This window comes from Marmota flaviventris, chromosome 4 (assembly GCF_047511675.1).
Source record: "Marmota flaviventris isolate mMarFla1 chromosome 4, mMarFla1.hap1, whole genome shotgun sequence".
Taxonomy (NCBI): domain Eukaryota; kingdom Metazoa; phylum Chordata; class Mammalia; order Rodentia; family Sciuridae; genus Marmota; species Marmota flaviventris.
The window spans coordinates 159079961-159097579 of NC_092501.1; positions in this window are offsets into that span (position 1 = coordinate 159079961).

A 17619-nucleotide genomic window follows, 5' to 3' on the forward strand; every position below is an offset into this window, starting at 1 on the left:
GTGTGGGACCCAGAGCGTAGATTGGTCTTGGTGGACCTGGTGGTGCATAAAGATGTGTGGGATTCAGCTCAGGGCACATTGTGTTTGCGTGAAGATCAGAGCATCATCAGGGACCACAGGAACACCCTTACAGAGGCAGCACCTGGTTGTATCCTCACTTTGTGCTTTTGTCTCCTCTTTTGTTAACTCCATGCTTTGTGCTTTGCCTGCTTTTCACACACACAGGCTTCTAGTGGGCAGCAATATCAGCGATAGCTGATGTTCATCTACCACTTTCTTTGTGCCAGACACTGTTTCCAATATTGTCCTTCTATTAACACATTTAAACTTACCAATGACCCCAGGTGCTAGGTACTATTATAATCAGAATTTTAAAGATGGGATAGCTGAGGTTCATGGAGATCACACAACTTGCTCAAGGTCACATAGCTAGTAAATATAGGAGTGGTAATCTAGGAGCTTAAACCCTGGATTCAGGAAGTCCTACAGTGAATCCTACCATTGCTACAGATTTCTGCTTGAAAGCACTTGTTGGACCGTGATGCCAGGAGAGAGATAAGCAGCAGAGCATAGTGGTTGCACGGAGCTGAGAAGACAGAGGAGGAAGTTGGATCTGCAGGGCAGAGTACTGAGAAGAAAGGAGCTACTCAGAGAAAGACCTTCACGTCTTCATATGCCCAGGATGAAGTTCCTAGGCTGGGCAAAGAGTCAGTGTGATGGCCTGTGATCAGACAATTCTCAGAGCCGAAGCACCAGGAGCCAAGTGGACAGAGACCTTGTGCAAACCCAGGTGCTCGGTGGAGACTCCAGGAGGCTGAGTCTTAGGAGGGGCTCCTGGATGCTGTGTCTTGGTAGCAGAGGTAGAAGAGCTCCAGAATCAAGGCCATTCTAATCCTGCTGTAATTGAAACTAAAAACAAGTATCTCGAGGGCCAGGTTGACATCTAACTTAAACACGTGCCAAAACACTTCAAGGGAAACAGCAGATGCAGTAGCAGAGCAGTCACAGTAGCCATCATCTCCACCCCGTTAAACATGACTGTGACCTATGATTAGGAGGAAAGTAAATCCCTAGGAATGGATTCAGAAATGACATAGATGACGTAATTAACAAATAAGGACTTTGGAACTGCTAACGTGCTCAAAGGCTGAAGGCTACAACAAAAAAAACGGAACAAGGCTCAGTGACCTGTGACATCATATCAAGCAGTCCAAAGTATTTGGAGTACCAAAGAAGTGAGAGCAAAAATTGGTTTGAGAGGAAAATTCCTAATCTTTTTTCCAAAATTTGAGAAAATCTTTAAAAAGCAAATAGATTAAAAAAGTTTAACAAATAAATTCCGGAAAGGTATATGTGCATGCGCACACACATTCCCCCCACACACATACACTCTGAGGCATGTAGCAATGAAATTGCTGAATATTGGTTAAGAAGAAAAAAATCTTAAAGAAAGCAAGAGGAGAATGAAATTAAGAGCAAACCCCCTATCTCCTCACAAACAATGCAAGCCAGAATTATAGCCAATATCCTCATGGACATAAAATGCAAAAATCCTTAGCAAATTGAATAGAGCAATGGATAGAAGCATCGTAACCAAATAGAGGTTATTTCTGGAATGCAAAGGTGAGATTTAATGTTTGGAAGTAAAGCAGCGAAAAAACTGTGCTTAACAAACTAAAAACAGAAAAATTATATAATATCCTGATAGTTGAAGAAAAGAATTTCACCAAACACAGCATCCATTCCTGGTAAACACTCTCAGTAGACTTGGAGTGTAAGGAAATTTCCTCAATATAGCAAAGAGTGTCTAGAAGAGAACTATTTCCAATTTACTGACGTTATTCTTCTATGCCTGGAGCACGACAAAGAGCACTTTCATTACTTAAATCCAGTATTGTACCAGAGATTCCATGTAGGGCAAGAAAAAGAGATGAAGGGCCTGAGATTGTCAAGGAAGAAGTAGAAGTATCTTTATATAGAGATGACATGAAGATGTATATGCACAAGCCTCAGGAATACAACATTTTACAGAAGCAAATGCAAAAAGTAATGAGTGAGTATTTAGTAAGATTTCGGGATATAATTTTAATGTACAAAAATCAACTTTTTTCAATGTATTAGTTATATAAATTGGAAAGAAAGAATAAAATGCAACTTACTATTGCACAGAAAAAGCAAAACACTTTGGGATAATTTACAAAACATGTATATTCTGGCCTGAATGTTTGTCGCCTCCCCTCAAATCCATAAACTGAAACCTTAACCTGTGAGGTGACAGTATAAGTATGGGAAGTTATTAGGTCATGAGGTGTGGCCCTCACCGATTGGATTAGTGCTCTTATAAAAGGCACCTGAGGGAGCGCATTGCCCACATCCACCAAGACCCTGTTGGCACACACTAGAAGGCACCTTCTAGGAATAGGCCTGCCTTAGGACTCTGAGTCAACTTGACATCTTGATCTTGGACTTTCTGGCATCCAGAACTGTGAGAAATAAATTTCTGTTATTTATAAGCTGCGCAGTTTATAGTATGTTGTTATAGCAGCCCGAATGGACTAAGATGTTATAAGATCTGTGCCCAGAAATGTGTAAGAACCACTGAGAGAAAGTTAAAGGGATAAATAAATGGAGACACTTTTTTTGAATTCAGAACTCAATATTAAGATATTAGTTCTCCCCATTGATTTATAGATTCTGTGCAGTTCTAATCAAAATCCCAGAAATCTGTTTTGATAGACTTGAACAAGGAATCTAGAAGTTCTATGGAAAGGCAAAGAACTTTGATGTCCAACATGGTAGCCACCCACCACTATTTTAAGGTTTAATTTAGATTAAGTAAAGTTAAAAATTCAGTTTCTCAGTCAAAATAGCCAGATTTGGAGTAGTATTAGTTGCATGTGACTAAAGGATGTTGTATTGGATATAACAGATATAGAACTTTTTTATCATTGCAAAAATTTCTATCGGAGAGTGCTGAAGAATAACAATTTTGAAAGAGCAGAAGGAATTGCCTGATTTCAAGACTTAGCAGTATTCAGGACTATGGTACTGGCCTAAGAATAGACACCAAGGGCAGCCAACAGAATATCGAGCCTAAAATAGGCCGATGGATATACAATCAATTGATTTTCAACAAAGGTATCTGAGTTATTCTTTTTTCTTTTTATAAATCGTTCTGGAAGAACTGAACATCCTGTATGGAAAAAATTACTTTGCAACTTACACAAAAATACACTTTAAGTGGATCATAGCTACTCAGCAAAAACATAAGAGGAAATGCTTGTGACATTAGGGCAAGAAAAAGTTTCTCCGTACACAAAAACTAAAAATAGAAAAATGATTGGACTGTATCAAAAAGTCGTATTTTTAAAGAAACATAGTTAAAAACATGAAAGAATAGCCAAAGATCAGGAGGATGTGTTGCTAGACATGCATTTTACAAATAACTTGTATTTAGAATATCTAAAGCATTTCTACAACTCAGTAATAAGGAAGGACAAACAGAAAATCGATTTGAACAGGCATTTCACACAGGACACTATATGAATGGCTGTCTCATGCAGGGTCCAGTTGTGCCAGGGCAGTGAGGTAGGTTGCAGAGAGTGCCCAGGGATGGCATGGGAGGCACATGGTTTATTGGGAAAAACTCACAAGGGATCAGTGACTGCTCCAAGAAGAGCTCAGTGGTCACAAGTTGACTGATGGCCCCTCTGTCCTCCCCTTTCATGGTCTGTCCAGTGGTGGTTGGATGGACAAGTGAAGTGTATCCTCTCCACGGTGCCCTCCGTTCTGTGTCCAGCCCCACTCAGACAGGGGTGTTACTTACATGTTAAGCTGCAGGAACAGTGTGGCATCTTCAGCTCTGACTTGCTTAGTTTGCTTGTGTGACCAGTGTCCCTAGGAGAAACTGTCCTGTATACACAAGAAGATAGCTTCCTGGGGACAACATTAGCTTGCCCTGGTTCCCAGTGTGCATGAGAGAAAGTCAGTCCTTCAAGATGACGTGTTTCTGGATTTCCAGCCCAGGCTTGCTCTCATGGTTTCCTGAGCTTGGCTTGGTGTGTGGAGTCAGAAAGGAGCATCTAGGATGTAGTGTTTTACTGTCCCCTTGGCTTTAAGGACAATGCAATGGACATGAAATACATGAAAGATGGCGGCCATTACTAGCCATCATGGAAATATGAATGATACCACTGCATGTCTTCTAGAACTGTGAAAAGGAAAAGCACTCACCATACCACATGCTGGTGATGCTGTGGAACTGTCCATTTCTAGAGGTGGAGGGAGGGATCAAAATAGGGAAAACTTGGCAGTTTCTTATAGACACTTGCCATATTGACTAGTGATTCTACTCCAAGAGAAATGAAGAATATATTCACATGGAGCCTTGTACTGAAATGTTCATGGCAGGTTTATTCATCTTAGACAAAAGGAAACAACCAGCCATCCATCTTCAGGTGAAGTTATATACACATCCTGGTATGTCCATACAAAGGGAACACTATTCAGCAATAAGAAGGAATGAGCCAAAAGACAGATTTGATATGGGTGATTCTCAGAAAATACTCAGCTGAGCAAAAGAAGCCAGAAGAAATGAAAATATACTGTAGGATCTGACTTATATAAAACTATAGATCAGGTAAAACTGATCTTTAGTGATAGTAAAACAGTGGTTTCCTTGGGTGGAAAGCAGAATGAAATTGCCTGGATCTGGGCACAGTAGCTCTTTTGGGGGAGATGAAAGTGTTCTATATCTTGAACGTGGTGGTGTTTACAACAGTGTAAGCATTTTTCAAAACACTTCACACCTTACACAAAATGGTGCTTTTATAGTAGGTATAAATGATGCCTCACCAAGGCTGATTTGGAAAGGTCAAAGATTTATAGGGGAAAATCATAAATCTGTCACACAATCACAAATCCAGTCTACTTTTTAAAAGGAATATGGCATACATAATTTTAGATGCCCCTAGCTGTGCTTATGGACTCCTGTAAATACTATGTAGTTAATGGAGGCCTGGAAAATTGTTCAAGATGTGTGAAATACTCAAGGTACAAAAAGCATATTGTAATATTAGGCAAAGATGTACTGGGCACCTATAATATGACATCCAACTACTAAGTGCTTCACACTTATTATTTTATTCCTTATCACAAATCGGTGAGATAAATGTCAATATCATACCTATTTTCTATGGGAGGAAACGGAGAAATGGAGAGGTGAAGAACTTGCTAAAAGTTTAGAGTAGAAAGAGTGGAGAAACAAAAACATATTGAGGCACAGGGATACAGGTGTGTGTGTGTGTGTGTGTGTGTGTGCGTGTGTGTGTGTGTGTGTGTGTGTGTGAGAGAGAGAGAGAGAGAGAGAGAGAGAGAGAGAGAGAGAATGCTGATGGGCTGGGAACCTCTGAGGAATTACAGAGAGGAAGTCAGTGTCATTGCCCTGGGACTTGAAGGACATTTCTGCCCATCAGGGAAGGGAGGCATAGTATCCAAGCCAGAAGAACAGCTAGAGGCAGACAGAGAAGCTTGGAAATGTGGGAGGGCTTTGCTTGATTTTCTCCATTTTCGTTTCTCTAGGATTAGTGAGAAGAAGGAGAACCGGGAAGACTTGGCAGGAAACTCGGTTGGTATCCCCCATTTAGAAAGTGTCCCCTTCCTTTTCCCTCACTCTCTGTGTGCCATGAACTTTAGGATATTCATCACCGTAGCCCCTGATGACAGGGCTGGTGCAGGGCGCGTAGGGAGGACCGGAGACGGCCCTCCGCCCTGGCTCCCTGACACCTCTCACCCTGTGTCCTGACGCCCTCTGGGCTCCGTTTCCCAAACCTCAAATTGTATAAATATTCACCACAGTGCTCAGATGTTGAAGCATTTTTGATTGGCATGGCTCCCTCCTAACCCAGAGAAGGAGAAATTTATTTTAGACGAACCATTTTTTTCAATTCAGAAATTCTATTTTTCTTAATTCAAATGTCCAAAATTTGTAAATTAGAGAAAATATCTTAGTTTGGGCCTCATTTTCCAAATTCCTAAGATGACATAAAATCTACGACTACTTGCTATACAGTGGATTGTCCACTTGTGCCCCCTGCTCCCATGTTGAAACCCTAACAACCAGTGTGGCCTAGCTGGAGGCTGGACATCTAAGGAGGTACCAAAAGTTAAATGAAGCCTTAGGGTGGGACCCTGATCTGGCAGGACTAGTGTCCTTATAGGAAGAGAGCCCAGAAGTCTCTGTTTCCTCCCCTTCTTGTCTCTCTCCACCCCACCATGTGAGAGCCGAGTAACAGCTACCTGCAAGTGGGAAGACAGTCCCCGGAAACACAACAACTTCGACTCTGTTGGCGAGGTTACCCAGATACATGGGATTTCTAATGGAAGGCCAAGGAGTCCCCATACAGTTCTTGGAGAACTTGCACGGTTTTGTCTCATACACTAGAATTGACTCCACTTACTGTTCTGTTCTGAGTCTCTGAATACTTAAAACCTAATGGACACTATGCAAGGCTTTGTATCTGTACCTATTACCGTTGCATTTACCACTTACCGTGACTTTGGAAAATGAAGATATTTTTTTCTTCCTATCACCCCCATTTTCTATTTGGGAAACTGAGGCTTAGGGTGCTTCAGCAATTAGTTTGAATGGTCCAGTAAGAGGCAGAATGAGGCCTGATGGAGCCCACACCCTGTGATTTCGGCCTGCGTGCTACACTGAACCATAACCCCAAACCCAAATTTTGGAGTGGACTTTTCTCTGCGGCTTCCTTGCAGCTGCTGCCCCGGGGTCTCTTCTGTCATGCTTTGGGTTTGAGTGTTGCCTGTGCTGCTGGGGGCCTGGGAGGCTGACGCTGTTGACAGATGTCACCTCCTGTGAGTGCCAGTTGGCCAGGCTTCCTGGGACATGCAGGCGCACATGCAGCCCCTGACAGTCTCCTGACAGTGCGCTGAGGAGCCTGAGACTGCCATTTGTTTTGGAACGGATCTCAACACCACAAACACTTTGTCATCTGTCTACACCAGTGCCGCTTTGTTAGCCAGACTGCCACTTCTTCAAGGGCAGTGTGGGGAGGTACATGAGGACCACTGCAAGTACCTGGTGGTGGCTTCCTTAAGGAGTGCTCTTGGGGTGGAGCTTAGGAGGGCACAGATCCAACTGGGAGCTGCCAGGCTGGGGAGGGGCTGGTGGATGGGACAGGAAGGGTGAGCTGCTTGCTGGAGCAAGATACTCCTAAGTTGCTGTGAGGGCCTGTCATCTCCAGGGAGGGCATGCACACCTTTTTGTGTGGGTACATACATATATTTAAAGAAAAAAAATCCTTAAAGGTGTCTGTAACATATAAAAGGTAAAGAACTCCTGTTCTAGTAACTGGGCTGTGGGACCTCTCTTGTCACATCTGATTTCATGTTTTATTTACTAAGCTAAATTGGGCTGGTAATAGTCATTAATCCCAACAAGGACAGATACTTGCACAGGTAACTCTTCCTTTCACTGGAAGGCTAAAATCTCAACACTAGAAGCAGTGACATGAACCTGCCATGGCTCCTGCTTTCTGAAGGTCTATATTCTGTAATGTTGTGGCCCTTATGCATATATATAAAGACCAGATATGCAGATAATAGAAAATCTGGGAGTGGTTTCAAATTTTGGTATCGAAACACACACACACACACACACACACACACACACACACACATATATATAAATATTTAAATTTATCTGTATAAGAATTTCACCGACAGAAGCAGAGAGGGTGTATCTGAATCCTCAACTCAGAAGGTGACATTGAACTGGTTATTTCAAATTTTTGTCCTACATACACACACACACACACACACACACACACCCCACAGGAACTCATTTGCTCATATATTTTATATATGCCTACAGTTAGGAAATTCTAGAATGTCTTGGTGAAGGACAGAAATGTGAAATAAGCGGTTCAATGCCACCTCCCAATTCGGGGTAGCGCCTCACTCCCTCGGTCACTGGTGTCCTCCGCCTACCAGGCGGGGTCAGCCCCTGTTGGAGCTGAGCATTTCTCGGGGCAAAGGTACAAAGGTGCTGGGAGGACGGCACCTGGGCTCTGTGGTCTGCGAGTGCCTTGTGCAGAACACGGGAAGTAATTTCTCAAAAGGGCCATCTTCGACTGCAGCACTGTGTCCTGAAGATGCCTTCCAAGGGCAATCAGGATTTAGCCAGGGGGCGAAGTGGAGGAAGTTTTAATGTATAAGGTGAGTCTTCAGAGACTCTGAAAAACCCATTAACGGAGAAGTTATTAATGTCTTTTTTTTTATGCAGCTATAGTGCAGAGGCAGACCCCAAAGAAACCAGTCCACATTATCAAGCATTTTATAGAAATCCATTTTTTAAAAATAGTAGAATGCTCTAAATGAAGTCTTGTGGTGGGAGCTGAGTACGTGCCTGGCCTCCTGGGCCAGCTGTGGATTTTCTGAGGAATCGAGGGAAATTCTCCTCTGAGCCTTCACCCGAGACAAAGACACAGAGCCACATCTTCCACTGTAAAACCGGATCATCTTTTTACTTTGCTTTTACTCAGATTTGATTTTCTTCCTTTCTTTCTTATACTTCCCTTACCTAACCCTAACATCTTTAGGTCTCTGTTAACTTGAATCTAACTCTGAAAATACCAAATTATAAAAACTTCATTGATCATGGCTGTGATTCCCAGTCAAGTGCTTTCTCCAAAAACAGTGGAATAACTGGCCTTGTGGAAAAGGCACCTCCCACCCAGTGTCAGAGGGAACAAGCTCAGGTATTATTTTGTCCTGCAGAACTTGATAGATTTGCATTCATTTTCATTAGACTGGCAGCCTTTTGTGAGCAGAAGCTGGTGCTAACTCATCTTTGGGTCCCCTTCTTACGGCAGGGACCTGGTGTCCAGTAGTGATTGATGCGTGCTTGTCGGATGAGCAAATTCTGAGTCCATTAAAGCTCTGTTTCCATATGACACAGAGGCTGCCTTCTCTTTGCCAGAACCTCTGTTAGTTGCTGTCAGCTGCGGGGCTGAGACAAATCAGAGGTGGTCCTCATCGTCGACACCCCAGGGTCTACCGGGGTCATCAGTGGCGTGGAGACCAGGGAGAGAGAAGAACTGTCAGCAGGTGCTCTGCACAGACAAAGGAAATGGGAAGCTGCAGGGGTCAGCAGGAGGACTGAGGCCGGAAGTGGGAAGCTGCAGCCCAGGCCATGTGACCACCTGCCTTGGCCACAGTCCTCTGGAAAGAAAGCTGTCAAAATGAAGGTTGGGGTCCTGGAGTGTGTGTGGGTCCCAGAGACCAACCTGAGGATCTTAACCTTGAATCCTGGCCCAGGCACTCTAGCAAGTTCTGAGCAGGGCCTTCTTGTCTCTGTGTTATTTGTTTGATGGCCCATTAACTCCTTGCCCCCTTGCCCATTCACCCTGGTGAGGGACAATATTTGCTGCTGATGGTGAGTGAGAGTGAGTAGAAAAGAGTCAAGATAAATCATTAATGGGGTTCACGTACCCAAAGGACTTCTAGCTCTAAAAGTCTAGTATTGTAGCAATTCTTTATTTGATTTTCATTTGAAACCCATATTTTGCTTTTCCTTTACATTTTACCTTATCTAGCCCGGTTAATTTTTCTTACACCACCAGCTTCAGTTTTTTCCTCTGTTTTTCTTTGTTTTCCCCTTTCTTCTTCATTTTTTTTTCTCTCGAGCATTGACAAGAAAAGAAAAAAAAAAAAAAGAAACTTTTCTTTTGTTACAACTGAACTTAAAACAGAGATATAAGATAAATGATTTTTAATAGTTGAGCTGTGGTGTAGAGTTTAAAGAAGATATTTTTGACTCCATTGAATTTTAAAGTATATTAAGATGGCTTTAGGTTTTTACTGTGAATCTGGTAAAAGCTGATCACCCTCCACAACTTGGCATCTAATGACAGGAAACCATTCCTCTCTCCAGACCCACTGCGGAACCTCAGGTCAGCAGGCACCTGCACAGCCAGGATCAACTGTGGGTCAGGAGGGGGAGATTGTCCATCACCTATCGGAAGCCCTGCTTTGCCCTTTGGCTTTGTCTAACCCTCAAAAACCTCCAATCCTCACCTGGTGGCAAGCTAAAGCTTTGTCCAGTGGCCAGTTAGAAACAACAGCAACGTGTGCAGTCCCTTGGGCTCCTTGGAGCAGGGCCATGGTCCCTGCTGCTGGCCACTCATCTGGGAAAGCATCCTGCAGATTTCAAGCTGCAAGGGAAATGCAAACCAGGTCTCTGGGCTCCAAAGAGGAATGGAGCAGCAGTAAAACATGGCCAGGAGCACAGAGAGCCTTTCATTTTACGAGATACCAGGCATTACCTGTGCTGTGCTGCGTTCTATGGGACGATAAGCCAGGAGTCTCAGATTCTACCTACTGTGTGGAAGAGCTGGAGACAACTAAGAAGAAGAGTGTATATGTGCTGTTTTTTAGTGCAGTGATTATTTCTCCATCATAGTGAGTGTTCCTGATAGATAAAATTTGCAGCCTATAGATTTAGATAGGGAGGGTTGATAAACAGCCCGAATTGGAGCCCTGTGGCCTGGTGGAGATGAGTGAGTGTGATTGTACACGTGTGTCACAGACTTACAGGTGCCTGCTAACAAAATCCAGTGGGCTGTGTGTGGCTTTGGTTTTAAACCTTCAACTTCAAAGTGACATCTGAAGACACTAAGATAGCACCCAACATAACTCAAATATCTGGCTCATCAGGACGCCTTGGGAGGTCAAAATCATCTCTTTCTTAAGAAGTAAAGGGGTTTGATTTTGCAACTTCAACACACCATCTCTCAGGATTGCTGGCACTGCAATTCCCTGTGCTAGAAAGAATGTTGACAAAGAAACAAAGTCATCCCTACTAGAGGACATCCTTGCAAATGCTACCTCTGTTCTGAACTCAAGGGTTTCAGTGTTATGAACTAGATAGGACTATTCTCCGTTTTTCACCCGGGGAATGGTATATATGTGCATATTCTTCAAGGCTTACTTTTTCATTTTAAATGAAATAAGGGTTTTCACATGCAAGCTCATGTTGTAAGAAATGACCTCAGCTTGTTATTTGGGCTATGGAGGGGTTTTCCTGGGCCACTGAGGAATTTCAGAAGTTCTTTGAGACTTCTTGCCACCTGTCAGTTTGAATTGAGGGACCAGCAATTTCATTGGGCAAAAAGCATCATGTTGATAAACTTTCAATCTCATATCATCACCATTTTTGGTATGAATACTACCATCCTGGCCATTTGATAGGAACTACAGGTGCGTGGGAACCAGTGCTGTTAACTGGCATTCCCGCTCTTTTCCTTCTCCCAGGGTGGCTGTGTTAGCTGAGGTGGTACCGGCAGTGGTTTCCTCTTGCTGCTACAACAAACTGCCACAGACTCATTGGTGCCAGATAAAAACAAATCAAGGCTTAGCTACAGAGTTTATTGGAAAACATTATCACTGGAGGGTGAAGGTCCTGTTGTCATGGGAGAATGTGGTGACTCTGAAGGCTGCAAAGATCTCAGAGGTCAGGAAGAAAAAGGCGTTTCCTTCCTAAGGAAGAGCAAACAGGGCTACAAGACCCTAGTGGGAATGGGAGGATGAGAGTCGCATGACAGGGCAGTTCCCTGGAGAGCGTGTCACCCTGAGCTCACTCTACCCTTAGGAGAGGACATCTGTGGGGGGCTGCGTGCTGGCTCTGGTTGGGGAGGCTCAAGTTCAGAGGCCTGGGGAGGAGAGAAGCTGAGCTCAACTTTGACTCCTGTGTATTTTGTTCCAGTTGACACTGTGGACAAAACAGCGTGGCTAACCATGGATGAAGCACAGAATGGGCATCTGGAGGGTGTTTCAGTTAGCTTTTTCATTGTTGTGATCGGAATGCCTGGAAAAAAAAAAAACCTGAAACAGGCAAAGTTTATTTGGTGTCCTTAGACGGTTGACTCCATTGCTCTGGCCCAAAGTGGGCAGCACATCACGGGGGAAGGGCCCAGTGGAGGAAAGCTGCTGAGCTCATGGCAGAATTAGCAAATTAGCAAGGTGGATGAGGGGGCTGGGGATGTGGCTCAATTGGTAGCGTGCTGGCCTGGCATGTGTGAGGCACTAGGTTTGATCCTCAGCACCACATAAAAGTAAATAAAGATATTGTGTCCACCTAAGGAAAAAAAAGTGTTACGGGCAGAAGGGGCTGCAGGGAAGAAGGACCCTTCCCAGGCATGCCCCAGTGACCCACCTCCTCCAGCCATGCCCCACCTGCCCATAGTCAGCATCCAGTCAGTCCATTCAGACTAGGATGGACTGGTCAGGTGACAGGACTCACAATCCAATCATTTCATCTCTGAACATTTCTATTAACAGGAGTTTTGGGAGGACACCTCATATCCAAACCATAACTGAGGGTCTATGCTTGGCCTTGTTATGGGCAGGTTCAAGATGAACCTTATCCAAATCGTGTGGAGAAGACTGATTTTTCACAATTATTCATTTCCTAGAGCACATCATGATGAAGGGCTGTATTCACATGAGCTTATTTCTGAGATCCAAGGCACTGGGTAAATCCGAAACTGTCAGCGGCTTAAAACAACACCAATTTCCTCTCTCACAGTTCTGGAGGCTAGGAATCTAAAATGGGTATCCTCGGTTGGGTGGTGGCAGGGCCATACCTTCTGAAGCCCCCAGGTGGCTCTGTTTTCTCCCACGTCACAGCTTCCAGAGGCCGCTGCATTCCTCTTCCAATCTTCAAAGCCAGTAGAGGTTGCTGGGGTCTTTCTCACATCCCATCATCCCAACATGGTCTCTTCTCCTTTATTCTTTCATATTTAAAGACCCTTGTGATTATATTAGGTCCACCTGGATTATCCAAGATGCAGCTATTTAGCAACTTTAACTCTATCTGCAAACTTCCTTCTCTTTTGCTCCATGAACAAACACATAGATTCTAGGAATTAGGACTTGGATGCTTTTGAGGGCTGTTATTCTGCCTTCCACTGAAGATGCCCTGAATAATTCATATGAGGTGCACAAGTGTCTTATCTAATACTACTTTTTGATCCTTAGAGTTTTTCCAGCTTAAGGCAAAAGCTCTCACACCTCATCATCACAGGTCTCTTCTACACTTTCTTAAAATTTCTTGAGGACCCCAAAGAGTTTTGTTCATGTGGGTTTTTACTGATATTTTTTTGCACTAGGAATTAAAATTGAGAAAAGCATAAACATTTTTATTCACTAATTCATTTACAATGTCAGTGATAAGCTCATTATATGTAAGATATATTTTTCTTAAAAAACATATTTACTAGAAAAAGATTTCAGCAAGAAAAATAGCTGCATTGCTTTGTGTTTTTGAAATCTCTTTTGTATCTTACTTGATAGAAGAGATCTAGACCTCATGGAGGCTGCCTTCAATCTGCTGCAATATATGGTTTTGGTTGAAGGATATGAAGAATATGCAGCCCCCCCCCCCCAGCTAATGGTGCTGGGAAAGGAGGGGGTACCCAACAGCCTTCATAGATAATTGTAGATTTGCTTCTTTGATATTACACCAACATTTGACAAGTGGGGCAAGTGACAGTGAGTTTTTTTCATAGTCTATTTCTGCAAAATCTAGCATATTCCTTTGTAAAATACTGGTTCACAGTGTTATGAAGATCTTCCAATTGTTGTCACATTTCATAGTACAACATTGAAAAATCACATTTGCTAATATCACTACTAATTTCATCACAAAAATCTGTTAAGTATTGGAAAGCTTCCAGTGGTGATACAAGCGTTCTAAATTTCCATTATTTTCCCCCTCTGGAAAGGTCAAATTTTATCACTGACAACAAATTTGCTTTTTGTTTTTTGTTGACATTTGCACTGTTGTTGCAAAAGCAGCAGTGAGTAAAACAAGGCTGCCTTTGTACACATCCAGGCAGCAAGAGGACACTGTGCTAATCGTCCTCAGAATCTCCCCTCCTGCCTCACAGTCACAGCAGAGACAAAAGCAAACACAGCCACTTCCTCTGAAACAGGCCCGTGATGAAGCAACACGATTGTTTATTTTATTAAATCTCAACACTTTAGTGCATTTAAAAAATATTCTATGTGATGGCACGACAAGTAGTTAGAGTGTGCTTTTACTGTGTACCATGGGACAGTTGTTGTCTCCAAGAAAAGACCTCGAGCTAGTGGAATCTGAGCTGAACTGCCACGTTTATGTAGAATAACATTCTTTCCTTGAACGAATGGTGGAAAGAAAAACCAAGGTTTGCAGACTTGGGTATTTGGTGGTTATTTTCTTGAAAATGAACCAGGTGAGCCGGTCCCGGTCACTTCAAGGAAAACAACACATGGTGAAGACACAATCAATGTCATAACATTATTTGGAAAGAGCGGTCACTGAGTGCTCTTGGGACTTCCAGAGTTGCTACAGCACACTCTTTAAGAACCTCAATTAAATTTTAGCTCCAGAAGGAAATAAAAATATTATGCTTGCTTATGTTATTATAGACATTTTATATCTAGTCATCAGAAAGAACAAGACAGTTGACAGGCAGGTCATGTTTGGGAATTTGGAATCAGAAAGCTTTGTAAAACCAATGGGTCCCAAGATACCAAGAGCCATGTGTTCTGCCACTGTGAAGCTACTCTAAGTCACCAGGGACCAGACCGGAGGCAACGGTTTCCCTGTGGAGTTGAATGGAGTAGGAGACTCTCATGACCAGATAGGTTCATCTCTGCTCAGAAGACTTTGGTGTGACCTAAACAACCGACTGTTGTGAACGTGTGCTTGCTCATATGGATGGGCAGAACCAGCTCCGCATCATAACTCTACCGTGAGATCATGAGTCCCACTTGGCTGGTGTGGGCTGGCTGCTCAGCAACACTCATGTTGTTTGCGTGACTTCACCTGCTGGATTGAGGCCTCTTGGATCTCCAGTTCTTCGTTTGGCCAACACTCTTTATTGTTCTGAGACTTTGTGACATTTAGGACCAGATGTGCTGAGCTTGCATCCCCCCTGCACCCTCCACCCTGACTCTGTCACAGGCCTGAGTCACATCATCCTGGATCAACTTTCATCACTTCAGGCCCAGAACTCCTATTCTGGGCAAATACACTTGTTATTGATCCTTTGGAGGTGAGGGTCCCCCCAGGGTCCAAGAGCAGAGCACTCTCCTGCTCTTTATCATTAGCTCGTTGCTTGGAGTGAGGCAAAATCTTCCAACATCAATGGTTTTTAAAATTCTCAGATCAAGGATCAGAAATCCTCTCACTAGAGTCTAAATGTGTTTTAGAATGATGATTTACTCTTGAACCTATATCTTACTCATGAAGGCAGTGTGAGTCACATTTTAAAAATTGCCAAGGATAACTACACTTCAACTTCTGCTAATCAAAACCTCGCAGAAGCATCCCATTCAGTCCTCCCCAATTCCCTGCATGTCAGCTGTCACAATGCCCTTCAAATGCAGGGTGACTGAGGTTTTGCTGCTTTGGTGAACAAATCCAGACCACACCTGGTTATGAGGAAAGCTGGGGTTCCTATCAAAGTCTTTCTCCCTTTAACAACATGCTGCTCCTTTTCCAAAGAAGAGCATGTTGCTAAGATTTTCTTCATCTACTGGGTATAGACACAATTAAAATTCAAGTTTCTTTCCATTAAAGTACTTTTCATTTTTGTTAACGTAGAGGTTCCTAACATTTCTGTCAAGTTCTTGCAGGTGGAGAAAAGGAACCTTCAACCCTGTTTTGCCCTCAGTTCAATTGCTGCTGTGCATCAACCACTCGGTGCACTGGGGGGTGCCTGGTGTCTTGCCTGGTGTAGGGCCTCAGGCACCACGATTGCTCTGAGGGTCTGTCCTGAGTCAGTAGTGATGAGGTGGTGGTCAGCTCTGGGTGAGACTTGCTGAGAGCTCTTGACTAGCATTCATACACCCCGCGTCTCTGCAAGGTGACACGTTACCTCCTTACATGGGAAGGCAAAGGGCTGGTTAAGCATGCTCCCAGCTAAGCACCCATTTGAAAGCTCTGCTGGCTGAGGCTCCCTGGAAGGTCTAGCTTTTCTCAAAAACAAAAAAAAATGACTCTTAAGCCAAGCGGCCTTTTCTTCTTTGTCCTTTTCCTTGAGCTCACGGAGCTGCCCTACAATGCTTGCCGTGTCGTGGGATGTCCCCGGGGCTACCCAGTCCACCCCTCTGCTTTGGCCAGTTCACCCATGTCAAGCAATAAATCCCAGCATCCCCAAGGTTTGTTTGCTTCAGCGACCAGGTGTTTGGGCCTCATTTCTTCTTCATGAGCCAGAAAAATAGTGCTTTCCTCTTTGTCTCTCTACAACTAATCTGAAATTCTTCAGGCATTATCTGTAAGTGCTGAGTCTTAATGTTTCCTTTCAAACTTTTAATCAGCTGCACAAGGCAGATGTGTTCGTCTCCTGTGTGTTTCTTGTCATTTATAAGTGCCAGTTTGTAGTTTTAATATCATCTGAAATGTCAGGGCTCTGGCATGATTCTAATTTTAGTTGCTTTCTGTCTTTCCTCCATTGTTTATCGAAACGGTATGCACACTCCTCTGCTCGGTAAGGATACGCTGAGCGCTCTGTCACATTTGTCTTAATGTTGGGAGTCCATCTGGCTCCTTAAAGATGCATAATTTCTTTTTTAATCTTAAAGGAGATTATGTTATCTCTGAGAGGCATGTGGCTGGCACCTATGGGCACACACTGGATGCACAGGAAGTCTTCTATGGCTCTGGATTCCCAGGCTTGCTGGCTCTCCATCACTGGGAGTCAGGAAGTGCCATTACACTGTCATCACTTGGCTACTGCTCACTGAATGTTACACTCTGCATGTATAAGGTGGCTTAGTCAAATAGTGGTTGATTACCCCAAGAGCACAAAATGGGACATCCCAGTGTCTCAGTCTCCTTTTGCCCTTCTGTCCTGCCATGCTGACCTCCTGGCTCTTGCCTACCACCTTGTTACAAGATGGCGGCCTCCGTCCAGTGTCACTCCCATACCTCAGGTGGGAGCGGGAGGAATGGCCAGAGGTTGCATTCTTCAGGGGCATTTTGCTTTTTCTTAATTGGGAGAGGATGGCAACTTCAAAGTTTTCTGCTTATCACATCTGGGCCAGCTCTGTGCCCTGACCCTGTTGACCATCCCTACACACCACCCTTGCAAAGCAGGTAGTGAAATGGAGCTTTTCAGCAGGGCATATTGACAGCAAGGAAAACTGGGATTCTTCAGTGAGCATTAAAGAGAGTATTGATTGTACAATTGGCCTGAGGTATTGATCTTAGTCTCTGGAGTCTATTAGTCTTTCTTTTGTCTGGCCCTGTCTGGGTAGTTTGAGGTGTTCTTATTGATGCTACATGCTTCCTTAGACCTTCAGTGTCTGTCTAGTCAACCTCAGGCCATTTTTTCTTTCATCAGTGTCCCTAAAAACAAGCAGGTAACTTGGGACAAAACCCCCAGTCTCTGCACTCCCCCTTTGAGGCTGCAGGTCACACCCCTTGCTGTATCCACAGTTCTTTATTTTGGAACTGAGAAGTACTCCCAGTCTGCTGCACATCACAACTATCCTAGTTTTCCAGTCCAAGCTTCCTTATTGATTCTTGAATCTGTTTTTTTTTTTTTTTGT